The following is an 18,263-nucleotide window of genomic DNA, read 5'->3' as shown; positions in this document are numbered from 1 at the left end:
CAAGAAGTCTCACTATTTTTTTATTTTGTTTTTTTAACCAGAGAACTACATTCCAAAATTTCTACAATGTTATAAAGCTAGAATAACTAATTAGAAGAATGGTAATTTGTTAATATATATTATGATTTATATAAAATTAAACTGTTTCGCTCTTTAAAGAGCTGTTTGCACCAATATATTGAGTAATGATATAATAAATTATATTCAATGCTTTATAAACATTACGCATGAAGTATAGAATTCATTAATGCCTTATGTTTTATAAAATTAATATTTTGTGAATTATAATAATTCTATAATTTATAAATGTATTTGTCTACTAAAAATTTTTAAATTGTGTAAAATTATTATTTTAAGTTTAAAATTCATTAAATTTTATATAGTTTAATACAACTACCCTTTAAATATTTGGGTCATTAAACTGCAAGATTTATTTGGAAAATTCAATTTAAATAATATATAATATTAAATTTTAGAAATAAATTTATGATATTTGAATTTCATAGAATATAAAGTGAAGTTGTTAATTTAGGCGATTATAAAATAAATTTTTCTATCATATTTTATAAATATTTCAGTAATTTATTTGATCAGAACAAGAAAAGTTTTAGAATTATGCAATTTGATTACTTAATTTTATTAATTAAAACACTATTAATGAGATTGGAAATTAAGGTTTTAAAATATTTGGTATTTTAATTAAAGTAAAAAAGAAAAAAATTGTTAATTTACATTAAAAATAGAACCTGATATCAATCTGTTGTTCATTAAAGTTTTTTTAAGGCAACTTTGATCTGCAACATTTAACTTGATTTTTTAAATTTTATATATCTATTTTAAAAATTAATTTGAGAAAGATCAATTTAAACATTTAAGAATTTTTTCTAGACAGTTTTTTAAACAACTATATATTGAGTTTGATGCAGTTAATTTAATTAGATGTTATTATTAGGGAGTAGAACCTACTCAAGAATCTAGGCTGAAGAAAGGAAGAAAATTAGGGAATAAGAAAGAAAATAAAGAAGACATGGTGCAGATAGGAATGAATAATAAGGTATGAAAAATAAATACGATTTTTGTTAATAAATGTTTACATAGTCATTATAATTACATAAAGTAACAGTTTCACTATAAAAATGTAGTGAGATGGTGTACTGAAAGACAATACAAATCCTAAGTAGTGCTTATATTTTTTGTTAGTTGAAAATTTAATTGTATAATAGATTGCATATTTTAGTTTTAAATTTGATTTTTTCCTCTCTCTCTCTCTTTTCTTATGCTTTTTATTTTTATTTTTTAGAATGCGACACTTATAAATTTAAAAGACTTTCTTAAAAATTTGATGCAATATTCTTTACACCTCATTTGTTTTCTAATAAATCTTTGAATCATTTTCTCCAAATGCTGTCTTGATTGTACAAAACTTTTGAAAATTAAAAATAAGCTGTCAATGGAAGTTTCGAGATGTGATAGATTTAATGTCAAATCTATTCGCTTTTTTATTTGTTTGTTATTTCATCAGTGTCATTTATTTGTGCTAAAAAGTACGTAATATATGGATATAAATAAAAGTATCCATTAAATTAAGCAAATCCATCATCCACTTCCAAACCTTCGATTCTACGAACAGAGCTGTAATAAATAAAAGAGATAACTACTACTTTCTTCGTCTGTTCGTTTGTATATCCGCAAAATATTTCAAAAATTAAAAAGAGCCAGACAGGTGGGGTTGATGAGTCATTTCCGTGTCTAGTTCTTTTACGGAAGAGCAGTCACCACGTATCATCAAATTTCACTTACACTGTTTATATAAATTGTTCTCCACAATTGATCGTCACATAATCCTTTTTCTTTCTTTTTTTTTAAATTTTTCTCATCGAAATATATATTCTAATTTTATATTTAAAAAAATACTAAATTACGCAGAGACTGTTGTAAAATATTCAATATTATTTTCTTACATTATTTAAGTTTTAAAAACGCTTACTTATTTCTAATTCTTTCTTTAACGCCAATTTGAAGAGATAGGATAAAAATGCTGTATTTAATTAATAGAGTTAATAATTAACATTAAATATATTAATAAAATTTGAATAAAACCGTAATAATTATTGGATATTTGAAAGTTTTCACTGATTTTCCTTTAAAAAGATTTATACTATAGGCCTCCATACATTCTTTTGTTAATGAACGTCCGTTTCAAAGCAATCTATTTCGTCCATGATATCTTAAGTTAACTGTTCTTAGCCATTAGCAACAAATGAAAGGATGTATTTACGATCGAATGAATTACTAGAAGTAAATAAAATTCTCGCATGAGATGTTAAAGATACATGTATCTATCAGGTCACGCACACGGAAAGATTAGAATAACTTAATCGTAGTTACATAACAGCAAATGCCATTAAATTATTCTATTTAACCATTATCCGTTTCTATATATTTTAGGTAAATACCAGAACGTATAAATTTAGAAAATATTAATGTGAAATTTTTCCTAAATGTTACATAGTTTATATTCAACTGGTGCTTACTTTCGGTCCAACTCTTATTGCTACTTGATCTACCAATTATGTATCATTAAAACGTGCTGTGTGAAACGTGCCCATTGTAACCACTTCCATGCATGAATGCTCATCATTTCTATATCTGACGAATACATCATGCTAATGCTCGATTATCAACAGAAGAAAGATAACTGTCTTTTTCATCTCATTTAGATTTCTATTTTTTCTTTTTTCTTTTCTCCCTACAAGATATTCGCGTCTTGATGCGTGGTATTCTCTTTTGTTAATTGCTCAAAAAACCTTTGTATATAGCAAACTCTTGATTATAATAATAGCCTTATTCTGAACATAATCATTAAACATTGGACTTAAGTCAATAACCTAAACGTTACTGTGCAATTTTTATATAAACTTAATGCATTAAGATGATGTAAGTTCTTTGCTTTTCTTTTAGTAGATCGTAATTTGTCTTAATAAATTCTCTAATCTTTATATAACTATAACTCATTAAAAAATATAAATTCACTTATTTAAATTCTTGAATTTAAAAATAATAAAAAAATTTATATTATGAATTTGTGCCTTGATTTAAGGCATTAAAAATGTTTTAAAATACAATTTATATAATTAATTTTTATCTTATTTCTTTATATTTTTAAATTTAATTTATTAGAATAAAATATTTTCAGTTTGTGAAAGTTAAATCTGCAGAAATACGTAAAATTGAAATAAAGTACTTTTTATATCAGATAATATAAAATAGGTAAATTTTATAAACTCTAAAAAATACGTCTAAGTGATTTATAATTGATTTCTTGGATAAATTTAATTAGAAAAGAACAATTACGAACGGAAAAAATTACCGCTTAAAAAATATTAGCTTAGTTCTAATTATTGTTTGGTATATAATAATGAGCCTATTACATGATATAGTTTAACATCAAATTAATAGATTTTAATTAGAGGATTTTCTTATCAACTTTTAATCTTTGAACTTTGAAGTTACAAAAATAGTAGGATTAATTAAGTTTATTTTCTTCTCGATTTACTTATCTATTTTTTTATTAAATTTAATCTTATTTTTGCTTTAATTTTAATAATTAAAAATGTAACAAAATAAAATTTATTTTATTACTCTATAGAGTTTTTATAAAATCAATATCTGTAAATTATTTTATGATGATGTAAATTATTGAATTTATTATTTTTTTCGAATTATATCAAAATAATTTCACTTAACACAATATAGGGTCTAGACTGAAGCAATATTTATTTATTTTTCTTGCATTCAAAGCTCGAAAAACAACAAAACAAAACAGTTTCAGACAAGAGCCTATGCCGAATTAAGTGAAATTGCTTTAATATAATTTCAAAAAATGTTGCATAAATGACATTTATGTATTAAAAATGAGAAATTGTTAGTTTAAAATTGTTTATTATTTTAATATTCATTTAAATTTTTTTTTTTGTATTGATTGCGCGAATTTCTAATGCTATTAAATCTATCACAGAGAGAATGTAAAATGTTACATTAGAATGAATTAAAAAACATGAACTGAAAATTTCATAAAACTTGAATTATTCATTCAGTTCGTTAATCTAAATAACACAGTTTGTGAATTTTTTTTGTCAAGTTTTTACGTAAAATAATTATAATGCTTTCTATAACTGCAATTTAAAAATACGAATACGATTATAATTATCACTTCGGGGTTATTATCTTGGAAAGACAATTTTATCATTAATAATTTATCTTAATTTCTCTTATATAAATGTGTTGGATAAAAATATAATTGTTAAAATTTTCTTGTCTGTAAATCTAATTTTAATACCTAATAAGTTTACCGAGGGAAATATCTAAACATTTACATCTTAACACTGATGGTGAAACTCGATTAAGTCAGGAAAGTTTATCATACAATGCCATGGATATAAAATACATATTTTACAATCCAGTCTGAGTTTCACAATGATAATGATGACGGATGACAGTAGGTCATTCACGCTGGCCCAGCAAGGACATAGTCTTAAGTAGCCTAGGCGGAAGTTCATATCTGTCACTGTCAACGTATTCCACCTGGTGGTCAGTGTGCGAAATGTCTCCACCCACTAACTAAAAAAAGTGTCAGACTAGTTCACAATTCCTCACAGCTGTGAACTCGGATAGTGAAATATGAGATCCGGGTAGATTGAAAGTAAAACGCCTAAATGAATAAATGAATATAAAATCGTACAATGCTTGGGAAACAATTTCACCCGAACCCCGAAAATGCCATCTCTCTTCTAACTTTTCCAACGCTCCCATGAAATATCATTTCATTTTGCTATGTCATATTGATTTATATGTTCTAGTATAAACTATATAATGGTAATCCATCATATTTACTTTAGTAAAACAATCCCTAAAAAGTATTTATTTTTAATTACAAACCTATCGATTTTCCTATCTGCAACTCTCTTTTAGAGTTAGATAAATAGCTGTTAAATCCTTTCAATAGCCTCAACTTTCTGAGAGTCGATAAACTGTAATTCTTATCAGTAATATAATTATTATTTTCGTTATTGTTATTGGGTTTCTTGTAATAAAAAAAAAAACTTTAAAAGAAAGCCGATGCGAAAGAAAATACAATTAAACTGATTTTCAATTCGTAGAAATAATTAAAATAAATATTGCATGCAACTTTATTAATTGATATATAAAGACACGCTTGTATCAGTTGGTGTGAATAAAAAATATCTACTATGCATTTAAACAGATCGTGATGTTTCTACAATGCTGAATAACCAAAAAAAAATCAAAATTTACAAAAGCAATTGTCTAAAAAGATATATGATTAGAAAAATCGAAGGATAAAAATGAAAACAAAACATTTGAGAACCAAACTCGCGGCAGTTAATTATAAAGAGTCGCTGTTCATTATCATACGACACAGAAAAGTCGGTCTACTTTCACAATAGAAGGCGTGGTGAGTGACCATCGTGTTCGCGCTTTGCCACCCGCAGTGGATATCACGTGACAAACACATTACTTATTTCCGTAATTTTCCCATAGGTAACACTTTACATGCTCAAATTAAAGTGTTTAAAACTTATTATTATTCTTTAAATTTTAAATAATTTTTTTTATAAATGCAGTACATGCCTTTTACAAAAGCACTTAAAAATATTTAAATATACCAATAAATAGATCAATTATACAATAAAAATTGCATTAGAAGTGACATGTATTTGTACTGTACATAAATTTTTTAAATACGAATAGTAGAAAATTAATAGTAAATTAAATAATTACAAATAAAATCACAAAATAATTTTTTAAATGTTTCCAATAACAATAATCTTCATATAAATTTATATAAAGTCATATATTCGTTCTAAATAGCGTTGAAAGTATTTGAAAGAAAGTGTTAAAGCTCGGGTCATAATCAAATGACTCCAGCAACATCACACGACTACGTGACGAAATTATAAGTACACGTCAAGAGGATGTTTCGTGAATACACAATGTATACGTCGCGAAAACATAAAGTGTTTTGAGAATATTTCTGCAATATTTTGATGATATAATAAGGCGTGAGCGTGATGTTTAGGAATAAAACCCTGAGCAATAAATGCAACGTGTGAAATAACTCTTAACATTATTCGAAGTGATAATGAAGATGCGACCTCGGTTCTATTTCGTTATTCATTATACTATAATTATATCTAAATTTTAATATATAAACCTATAATTTTAGAAGTTTTAAAATTTGCATTACTGTAGTGATAAGTATGTCCTATATTTGTATCTTTTTTTTTTATGAAAGTAGTCTACATGATAATAAGTTAGCCTAAAATTTCTTAAATAGGCCATCTTAGTCTTGTTATCAAAATATTCTTAATCTCAACATTAAGCATGTTATAAGTTCTATGCTCATAGGTAAAACATTTTTTAAACTTCATGCTTACATTTAAGTTACTGATCATCCAAGGTTATTATAGTAATTTATAAATCGTGCAAATCTAAGATGCAGCGATTAACTCCGATCATTCTCCTATCATAATAGGCCTATATCGTCATTAATTTTATTCTCAATCGTTATATTATTCATGGGAAGATAAGTTACTTGAGGTTACTCCTAGATCATTTATAAATAAGATTTAATTAGTATAACAAGTGGTAGTTTACTATTTTAGGGAAAAAATATGCAAAAAGAATTTCATTAACAGTTCGTTTAATCGTTGATATATCATTTTATTTTAATGAAACGTAAATGTTTCTTTTTATTTTGAAAAATTTATATTCAAAACTTTGATGAAGTACGATATTCACATTGAGAAATGCTTTACTGTCCGCTGTTATATTCTAATAGCGCAATCAAACTAGCATTATATTAAGGTTTGATGGAGAGAAAAAATACTTTTGTTCTATGTAAGCTCTTCCGTTGAAAACAGAAAATACTTATGTTAATTATAGTTTAACAGCTAAGGGCTATCATTCTTAAGCCAACAAACAGACTCATCTGCAGAATTCCTAAGCAGACCACCTTTGCTGAAAGCTTTGAGCGGCATCATCTAGACCATCACACAAAAAAAGCTAGACAAACGTCTAGTAAATTTATAGACCTATTTCTTTCATTCGATACAGTATAAGATTTATCAGCGAGATGCGAACCTGACACTATCTTCATATAAATTGTTACGAAAACTTTCTTACAGAAGGAAAGCTAGGATTGATTTCAACCGAGGACACAAAGATGTTTGAAGATAACAAAAAAGGCGACGTGAATAATTACATCTGTTGAATCATTTAAATGACAGCTAATTGAAAGATATATAGCGCATAATACCACAATGGCTGTCAGTAGCGAAATAAATTGTTTCGATTATACAGTATATCAAAACAACTTGCTCTTAATCTCCCCAAGTTGTTTTTTTATTTGTTTTGAAATTTTTCAAACGATGCAAAGATATCAATCTTCGAGACTTTAATGAAATCTGTCAATAACGCTTTAAAGAATATAATATTGCAAATGACAAATAATGAGATTACATACATTTCTTTGCAACTTAAAATATGAACATTTCGATTTTAGAATATTAATAAATTAAGATCTGTATCAATATACAATACGTGATATATATTTTAATGCTCTTAATGAATAAAAAAGTAATAATATAATTTAAATTACAGATAATTTGATTAAGAAACAATAGCTTGTAATTGATGGGGATATCATCTTGATTAGGGCTGATTACTGCATAATTTCATAATGATATCAAGAAGATGGGACGGAATTATAAACAATTCCTACGAAATAAAAAACAAAAATTCGAAGTAAATATTTGTTTACTATTTTTAAAATTTTGAACTTATTAGAATCTTCTAACAATATATAAACTTTAGAATACAGTGCCAAATTTTGTTGTTATTAAATAAATTTAAAAAGCACTTTTGAGATTTCATATTTACGATCAATAAGATTTCAATCTTAACTATGAAATGAAATTAATTCAAACAAAATTACAGAAAACTTAAATTTTTCAAATTTAAAGTCTAATTCGATATAGGCCCTATAATATCGTGAAATTGTATTCGCGATGTTTATTTTCCATATTAATGAATATTCTATCTAATATTCATTTAATAATCTCAAAAACATTTTAGCAATTATTTTTAGAACTGCCACGTTTTTGCTCGTTAAGATTTCTTATTTAAATTAGCATTAATTCAGATATAGAATATAAAACACTTTTGTTTATAAAAAGAACATTTTTTTCCTCTTTTGGAATAAATTCGTTAATGTAAAAATACAGAAAAATCCCTACTCTGTGACAATCAATGGTTCCCAGCAAAAATGGTCTTTATAAAGGGTGGGCGCTTCGGACGGATGATCTTTTAGAGGAGTTTCACTGTATATTCTAAGTCATTAGAAGATAAAATAAAATTTCATCTGTGTATAATAAGTCTGATATTACAACGAATGTTGATGACCGTTAATGAAACTAATAAATAATTCCATTTCTCTCATTTAATTTAAAAAACCATCCGGTTTATAAGCTCAATTGTTCTTATTTATTCTCCACTGAGTTTATCCATTAATACAATTAGTTTTATGTTGTTTCAAAATTTATTTTAATATTAATATTATATACAAAAATATAAAACGGAGAAAGAAAAATATTCTATGCATGAAAATGAATACAAGTATGCATAAAATAAATAAAGTTTTCGTAAAATTTAATAACATTGTCAAAGCCAATCAATTTTCTGCTTTTATCGATTCGATGTTAATAAAATTATGAAATTTGTTCTAGTTGGGATATCTAATTATTATGCCAAATTTTTTAATGTCTAGCTAATATTGATTTTAATAATAAACATTACAGAAATATTCACCTAATAGAAAAAAAAACTGATGCAAATTTATTAGAAAATGCAGCTGATGAATAAGTGCACTACATATTCATTAGCTTATTTTATATACGCCAAAGCAGATGTTTTGTGAATATAAGTATATGTAAAAATATAACATAAATTTATTTAAAACATCCTTTCGAGTAAGATGTTTCTGAATTAGCAAATAGAGATATTTAAAGATTAATTCTTAGATTTAAAATTTCTAATGTTAATTAAGCATAACATTCAGTAGATAATCTGTTTAAATGAAATAACTTAATTCACATATAACCTCGATCAAAATGAAAAGATTACAACACATCTAATATATTATTTAGTGAATCGATATTAAATAATGCTTCCTCAATTCAATTGTTGTTACATTTCCATCAATTATAATAAAGAATGTTGAACTAGAATAATACCCCAGCTTTCAGATAGGTTTAAGAAAAGTCATTAATTTACTTCAAATGAGATCAGTGACGTCAGAATATAAGAATATGTTATTAATGACATCTCGTCCATCTTACAAAAGCACTCTACTTAAAGTTATTAAGCTATTAAGATAGACAAGACCAGATGAAGATGTGCAAATAAACAACTTTGGTTCGGTTAATTTCAGGTTATTTCGGTGTTAATCAAAGCGATATCATTGTTGATGGATTACATTCGCAGATCAACTCATTATAGATTTAGTCTACATTGTCGTTCAATTCCGGAGTTTTTGAGATCAGAAAACTGATGTAGCACGTGTTACGCCTAAAGATGCACTCGACTGTGCAATAAATTCATGCCTATAAGTATAGTCGTGTTCATAAATATAGCTTTATCTTTTTCGATCTTATAAAAATGGTTTGGAATTTTTTATTTTTTAAATTTTTTGCACGATTAGTTAAAGTAACATCTCTTATTTCTGAATTAAAACGATTTGAATATATTTATTTTTATCGTAACTCCGTAGTATAGTATTAATGCAATTTGCAAATGCAAAAAAGTACTAAACGTTATTTAATATTAGCAGCTGAAGCTTAGATCTTTATTAACATTGGTAACCTTTTGAGTATTCTTTCCGTGTACAGTTTAATGATGATCAGTTGCGGCCGTGTCGCTCTAGGAATCTGAAAATTACAGTAGATCACATCTATACCAGTAATTTTGTCGGTTATAAATGAGGTGTTTGAACTGTCCTGTTCAGCACGCGACACCTAAGCTAGGTAGATAATATCAAGCAATTACATGGTTGGTCGATAGGGAGGGGGGTTCCACCAACCATTTATCACCAGCTCCTCCTCTTATAACCTTTCGCTGTTGTTGGACATCCTTGTTTGTCTAGAGTGCGAATAAATGAATCGGTTTAACTATTGCTCGACTTAATAGCTCTGAGATAACATTTTTAAAGAAATTTTAAACATTTTTTAAATATAATATTAGCATTTCTTTTTAATTTTATATAAATTTTACTTAGATATATATTGAAATATAACGAAAATGTTAGAATAAATGATGTATTAGTTTTCTTTAGAAATTTCCGAATAAAACTGGAGAAAAATTATATGAACTTCTACAAAGGCTAAAGTTTAGAAAATTTTATGTTAATGTAGAATACATTTAAATTAAGTTTAAAAACGCTATACATTTTAAATAGTCGTAAGTTATCGCGATAACAAAAACAATCAAAACTTGAATTACAATTTACATAAATAAATAAAAGATTTGAAAGTGAAAATAAAACAAAATAAGCTGACTAAATTATGTGTTATGATGCATAATTTAAGTTTAAAATTTCATGAAAATAATTAAGGTAAGTGCACTAAACTCTGTTATTTGAAGTTTAGTTACATTTAAAAATGTGATATTTTTTTTTACTGTTTATATCATATTATTTTAATAAATTATATAAAATTGTTGATCTTTCATAAATCAAATATAATTTCTTATCAAAATATAAAATTCTTGCTTAATTACGAAATTATTAACGAATCTTTTTCATTACGTCTTAATGATGTAAACTTATTTTTTATTAAAATAAAAAATGAGCAAACAATTTGATCAAAGAGTTTACTAATACATTTTAAAATTTAAATTACTATTAAATATATTTATTTATAAGTGACGTAAAAGTCGGATCATTTAAGAATGCAATGATTAAAGTATAACGAACTGTAAAGTATAACGGGTTTTAACTACTGGAATATACTTTTAAAAATTCGTTAAAATCAAGAGAAAAACTATTAAAAATTAGATAAAATTAATGTTGGATAATTAAAGAATAAAAGCAAACATAATTTTCAATGTTAAGATAGAGCATTATTGTCTCATCAATAAAATGAATTCCCTTATATATCAGAATAATTTTTACTTATTTTCATTATCCTCTTCTAAAAAGTTGACTAATTATTCATCTCCTGCAAGCTTAAATTTATAACAAAATAAAAATATCTTACATTTTATAAGATTTTTAGATCTGATATAAAAATTTTTAAAATGGTTATTTTAATAAGAACATGCTTTATAGTTACAAATTAAAATTTTATAATTAGACATATATGACTTTTCTTGTTATCTTAAATTAAATTTTCATTAAGTAGTAAAGAATATTCATCAAAATGTTAAACCACATACAAAGCAAAAGTAAAATACTAGTATATCAACAAAAAATGAAATATTACGTAATGAAAGTGTCACTGGTTAGACAACATAAATATCATGTTTAAGCTCCTTACCAATTCGTTCTTTAATACGGTTTTTTTCTTTTTTTAAACAGAAGTTCTGTATGTCAAATATCATTTAACTTAAATTAAAGTAATCTTAGCATTTTTTTTTCGGATAAAATAAATTGAAATATATTTTCAACAACTTTAATCTATTATATTATTATATTTTGTAGTCTATTAAGTAAGTATACATTATACTCTGGAAAATAATCTTGCACAAAGATTGTATCGCTTGGCTACATCGTATTGCGTGATGACATGTAAACACATCTGTATTTACTCTCATACAAGTGTAATTTACAATACATTGACATACAGTACATTGAAATAAAACAATAATAATTTTTGATTGTGTATTTAAACCTGTTATATTTAAACTATATAAAAAAAATACAATTTTATTAAATTATAACAAACTTTGATATAGTATAAAGTATGTATTAAGATAAAGGTTATTAATAATAGTTTAACATCTTACTAAACAATTTTTTGGTTTTACCAAACAAAATCTATATTTAAGTATACATTTTGAATTAATATTAATACAAAATAAAATAAAAGTTCCATTATTTCAAAAATTATTTATTCACATTTATTTGAATTTAAGAAGAATATTGTTTTTATTGATGTTAGAAATTTAATAAACAATATTTTATTTTAAAAAATTAATAAGAGAAATATTTTATTAGGTGGAAACACTTGAATTCTAAATAAAATTAGTAATAAATATTATATAATTTGTATTACAAATTTTACTTATATTTATAATATAAATTCTAATTCCTCAATTTATAATACATATTAAACTTTTTATTACATAATAATTTTGAAAATATAATGAATCATTTTATTTATTTTATTTACCTTACTTAAATGAATATTTATTCTATTTATAATACAAGACATGTAAAGTGTCTTAATAAATAGATTAAAACATTTCTGTTAGCAAATTTAACTTATCTTACATGGAGTAAAAAAGAAAGAGATTTAATAGCTTACCAGTTCAAATAACTTATCTAAAATTCAGATGCCTCGTTGTAAATTCTACGTTAGCTGGGTTCATTGAATTTTATTTTCGTGCATTTATTTTATTATTTAAGAGATTTTCGTAGAAAAACAAGCTAACTTCGTGATTAATCTTATATTTTTTAAATAGATTTTTGTCTGATAAATGAATAATCAATTTTAAACTATAATAATGAAAGATAATTTTTTAAAAAATGTGTTTTTTTATTTAAATTAAAAATTAATATGAAGTCCGCAATTTTAAATATGTTAAAATATATTCATAAAAATATTTCATGGTGGAATTTATAATAAAGAGAACTTAAATCCTGAAGATTTATTTTTTGGAATAACTTTAAGTGATAAATTATATATCGATAGCTATAAAAACAAATTGCTTGCCCATTTATATGCTTACTTATCAGATTTTTCTTGTTACATATTGATTGCAGTATATAGTTTCGACCCAAAAGTGCCGCCCAGTAAGCCTCAATCAGTTTGAGATTAGTTTCATATTTAGGTTGAGCTTCTTCAATGATAATGACAATAGCAACTTGAGAGTATCAATTAAACTAGACAGAGTTGCAGATTAATGACAGTGTTTTAAGTACAGTTGAACTTTTTCTCATTAGTTTTCTGGTTAATAGGCTCTTCAAAATTTTGAAATCTTTGCTAGCAAGAAAGTAATAGTTATTGTTATTCCTTGCTGTATTCGTAGGGTTACTTCATATGTTATTAAAAGTTAAAATTACAGTATACTGCAGTCTGCCACAGTAGTTACAGGCGCAATAATGAAGCAGATCACACTTTATGATTTATAGTTTAGAAGAGTTTGCACCTGCATTTGAGTTTTAGAGTGACGCCATAATTTTTCAAGATGAGCTTGCAGCTAAATTTTTATTGGTCTTAGTTTACATAACTAAAATTAATGATTTATAATTATGTTTTAGTGTGTAATAAATTAATGAAATTTATAAATCAAAATGAGAAATCTAACTTTACAGAAATAAATTATTCTGAAATTCAGGGTAAAAATATTAACAAAAAAGAAGTAAAGTCGTTATGAGCTAATCATCGAATGTAATTAAATTTTGTTAATTTAGTGTTTATATAATTTTAAAATATTAAAAAAAAGAAACAATTTTTTTTAATATACAGTATATATTCTGTTCGAATTCTGACACTTTCATTATTAATGTAAGAATTTTAAAAATGATAAAATAATATTAAAAGGGTTTTACAAGCTAAATTGAAGTTGATTTTTGTCATTAAGTTAATTGTAAAGTGTATTTAAAATATTTTATTATCTAGACATTCTTAATCTCTATAATTAATTTTAATACAAAATTTATTAGCAGATTTTTTAAATTTATTTTCAACATAATTACATAAACTTCTTTGCTTATTTTATTGAATAAGAATAGATTTTTGCAAAATTTATTGTCTTTATTTTAAGATAATATTAGTTTATCCACTTTTTAATATGGAATATTAATAAACCCATGATTTAATTTCATTGAGAAAGTCTGATGAAACAAATAAAATTTATCTAGCGCTGGTATTCATATTCTGAATTTCTAAAAGTGATCTGAAGATATATTTTTCTATAATATTAGAGTGAGTAAGGACTAAGCTTTTTTTTAAATACTTCAAATTACTTCCTATCTATTGGAGCTATCTACTGAAAGATAAGATAAGTAAGAGAAAATTAAAATAAAAGATTTATAAAATTATCAATTACTATAAAAGTATAGTATATATAAATTATGCCTGTAAGCCATTATAAGCATATAAATAAAATTATATATAAATAATTAGTATCTGAATATTCAAATTACATGTAAATTAATCAGTAGTTTATATATTTTATATATAGCTTAAATATTAATATACATATTTAACCTTGAGTCTTTTTACGATTAAACCTTATCAGAGTTTAATGTTTTTACTTATAAATATATATAAATTACTTTATATGTATAGAAGTAGATATTCAGTGAGTTAGTCAGAAAAATTATAAACCTAAAAATCTCCGAGCTGAATTCTAAGGATGAATTTACCATTAAAGTGAGTGTCTAAATTTGGTAAAATAACATATTCCCCGAGGATATGTTTATTATTGTAAAAGTACTATGGATAAGTTCATACAGTTTAAAATAGCCATCAACTACTTATGATATATGATAGCTAGCATGCATTTAGTCCGGCATTCATAAAGAAAAAGTTACTAAAAAAATATTTGTTTAAAAAATTATTGAGGAAACTTTAGAGATAAGACACATAGCAGGATTCATTGCGCCTATCTTATATTCATTCGTTATTATTTGATTATCTTATAGATTTTAGATATGATTCGAGGAATATCAAACAACATCTAAAAGATCATTTTTCATCGAAAAATTGTACCTTCCGTACACAAAGTAGTAATTTAACATTGATTCCTTTTTATTTTTAACGGAAAATTTTTTCTGAAATCCACGCAGATGAGTTTTTACCACCTTACCTGATGTTTAACTCATTCTCCTCTGTAATTTACATCTTCGTGGATTGCAATCCAGACAGAAGGGAACAATAAACGTTCTTGTGCTCAGTGCTTAACGCATGAATTACAGAATTAAGTAAATACATGCTACTGCTACCGTAAAAATGTCAGCTGGTTTGAGAATGGAAAAGAACCATTTAAGTCTACAAGAATTCGCATGAAAGAAAATCATAAGCGTGACTATGACTAATATCTATTTCAATATATGCTGAAATTGTGACTATGAAATTCGAGAAAATAGAAATTTAATTAAGTATTAATCTAATTAAAATACCTTTACTTAGTCTTTCGCAAAAAAGAAATAATTTTATTAATCGAATAAACTAAAAATTAATTAATAAACGATATCAAAATTCTTGTCTAATGAATTACTGATGAAAACCTGTTAATAATTTAGCGAAGCTAGCATTTTTAGATTAAATAATTTATTATGCTAGGTTAGAGATTGTATTAAATGATATCTATGTGATCTGAATAATGTTAATGGTTGGAACATTTTTAAAATTTTAAGTACTATTAAGATTACACGGATCAAAATCGTTTAAACGAGGCTTCTTATAATGTTATAAATACAATAATGGGCTTAAAGTGAAAAGCAAATCAAATATTTTAAATTTACGAACATTAACGTATATTATTTTATTATTTATAACAGAATATATTTGAAAATACAACATAAAAATACTGTACTGTACAGTTACATAACTTATAAAATTTACAAATCATTGTCAAGCTGAAAATATATTTGTAACTCATTTATTCAAACGATGATAAATAACAGAAAAAATTTGTTTTATTTATTATATAAAACATAGAAAAGTTTATTTTATTTATTTAATTAGTCTGAATGTAAATGGTTAAAAGTAGACTTTATGACATGTAATAAACTATCCACATCAATTAAGTTTTATATCTCACACTTTCAGAAATATAATTTTTAATTTAATTTTTTTCGTTAAAAATAGATGACTCCTTTTCCATAAATTACATTGGTAAATTAACAAAATTCTGTTATATGTGTTAACCATCACACTCTGTAGTAAAATTATTAATGTTAAGTACTGCCATCTATAATCATTAATATATAATATATCCGTTAACTACTGCCCTCTAGCTTACAGAACGACATTAGTTTTAAGGTTGTGAAATTGCTTCCCATGATTAATCTACTGACATATTTTTGCTAATTAATTATAAGAATATGTAAAAATCTTAAGTTTTTGTTATATACTATTATCAAACTTTTATTTCTGTATAAGCAAAGGTAGTTTGCTACATTTACTTTTTAATGTAAGTAATAAAGACATCAATTGTTCCATTCTATTACCAGTATGAAAATTTATTGGCATTTTATAATATCATTTACACATAATTAATACATATATTTACATGTTGAAAATGTAAGTTAATTGAGTGTAACTCGTTTCTTATAAATTTCGTTCAAGAACGATCACTAAATAATAAATGAATGGATGAATACTTTTATGCTTTTCATCGATATTTTAACTTTATTCCGTAACAAATATAATAAACACAATTAATTAAAACTCTTTGCTAGGTGCCAAGCTTCTTATTGATTTTAAAGTCCTTGAAAAATTCTAATTAGAAAGTGTATCTAAAAATATCTTCATATTTGATTATTATTTTTTTGTATAATATGAAAGAATTTATTTATATTTAATTCTGTATTCATAATTGAAATTGAATAAAAAGTTTTATTTTTATATTTAACAAAATTAATATTTTTAATAAAATAATTGATAAATAATTTCCACCAAGAAAATTATTGGGTATTTTGCCATTAATGGGGGAATATGTATTAACGAAAAATTAAGGCTGCTGTCAAAGGTCAGAAAAATCCTTACCTTCATGGTCCAGAGAGTAGGTGAGAAACGAGACAACGCACCTGCAAGCAATGCGACTTCTTCCACAGGCTAACCGGTTCCAAAACGTTGGCCAAGACTACATGTCTCATAGATATCTTTCACGGAGACAGCACCCTCTCTGCCCCCTCAATGTCGCCTCAATTATTTCCTCGTCCACTTGTGGCTTCACAACACCTAAATTTAATTAATATCAGTTGTATTAACGCTTTCTTAATACGCTCGTTAAGAGTGTTAAGATTTTGTCACGAAAGGAAGAATCGAGTGCCGCTCTAGCAAATAACTGTGCCGTTATTGTAGTGTTTTAAGTTTATTATCCGTGACGAAAAAAACAACATTACCTGACTAAAGGGCATAACCGACATATATTAATGATTTATTGAATTGCTTTTGATTATAAATTTCCATTAATAAATATAAGATCGGTAAAATAATTTTACAATTAATGTACAGAAATAATTTATCATTTTAATCATACTCTTAATTAGATAAGAAAAAGTGAAATTACTCGTTACATTATCTTCATTTCACATATTATTTAATAATTAATAGCTTTAATGAGTAAAATAATGCAGGTATGCTTACATTTTTACGATAGTTAATTTAAAACTTGGAAAACAAGTTCATGTGTTAATATATTTTCGGTAATTTTTATATGTTAAAAAGCTTCACTGTTTTACATAAAAACTAAAATAAAGACTGAAATACTTATTTTTAGCTTATTAAACGAAAAATAACAAGAATATTTGCTTAATTATGGATGTAATAAGTGCTTACAAACTAAGCTTTAATATTAGTAAACATAAATAAACACTCCACGTGACATACGAATTATAACTTGTTAAACACTAATGAAGTGAAGATAAAATAGAGAACAACTAAAGCTATCGAAATAATTAGTAAATATATATTTAACCAATTATTCAGATTATTAGTAAAGAAGAATAGTGTTAATGTAAGAGCTGATAATGGCTTGTTTCTGAAAATTTCAAATTAATAGTTACTTCTATATTTAGAAGCATTTATATTGTACTTATTTTTTTAATTTAAAAAATCTGAATACGAAGTAGAGAATAATTCGATAGTTATCGTATTATTTAATTATTTTGAGAATAATTCTTTTATTAGATTACATAATATAAAGGTCAGTCAAATGTTGAAAACTTCGAAAATTTACTATTTGTTGAAACATTTTACAGTTAATTTTCTATTTACACATTTTTAAAATAATTT

General features: G+C 24.7%; 1 long non-coding RNA gene across 1 annotated transcript in view; it reads right to left on the bottom strand.

Annotated features, from left to right (window-relative positions):
* LOC136988847 (uncharacterized) overlaps positions 1 to 18,263 on the bottom strand; it is a 129,255-nt gene that overhangs the window by 47,937 nt on the left and 63,055 nt on the right. The window contains exon 2 of the long non-coding RNA XR_010882820.1: positions 17,013 to 17,207. This is a non-coding gene — a long non-coding RNA (uncharacterized lncRNA). The remainder of the gene's footprint in view (positions 1 to 17,012; positions 17,208 to 18,263) is intronic.

This window comes from Centruroides vittatus, unplaced genomic scaffold, assembly GCF_030686945.1.
Source record: "Centruroides vittatus isolate TY-2023 unplaced genomic scaffold, ASM3068694v2 scaffold_386, whole genome shotgun sequence".
Lineage (NCBI taxonomy): Eukaryota > Metazoa > Arthropoda > Arachnida > Scorpiones > Buthidae > Centruroides > Centruroides vittatus.
The sequence above is the reverse complement of the archived record's forward strand: the minus strand, read 5'-3'. Positions and strand labels throughout refer to the sequence as shown.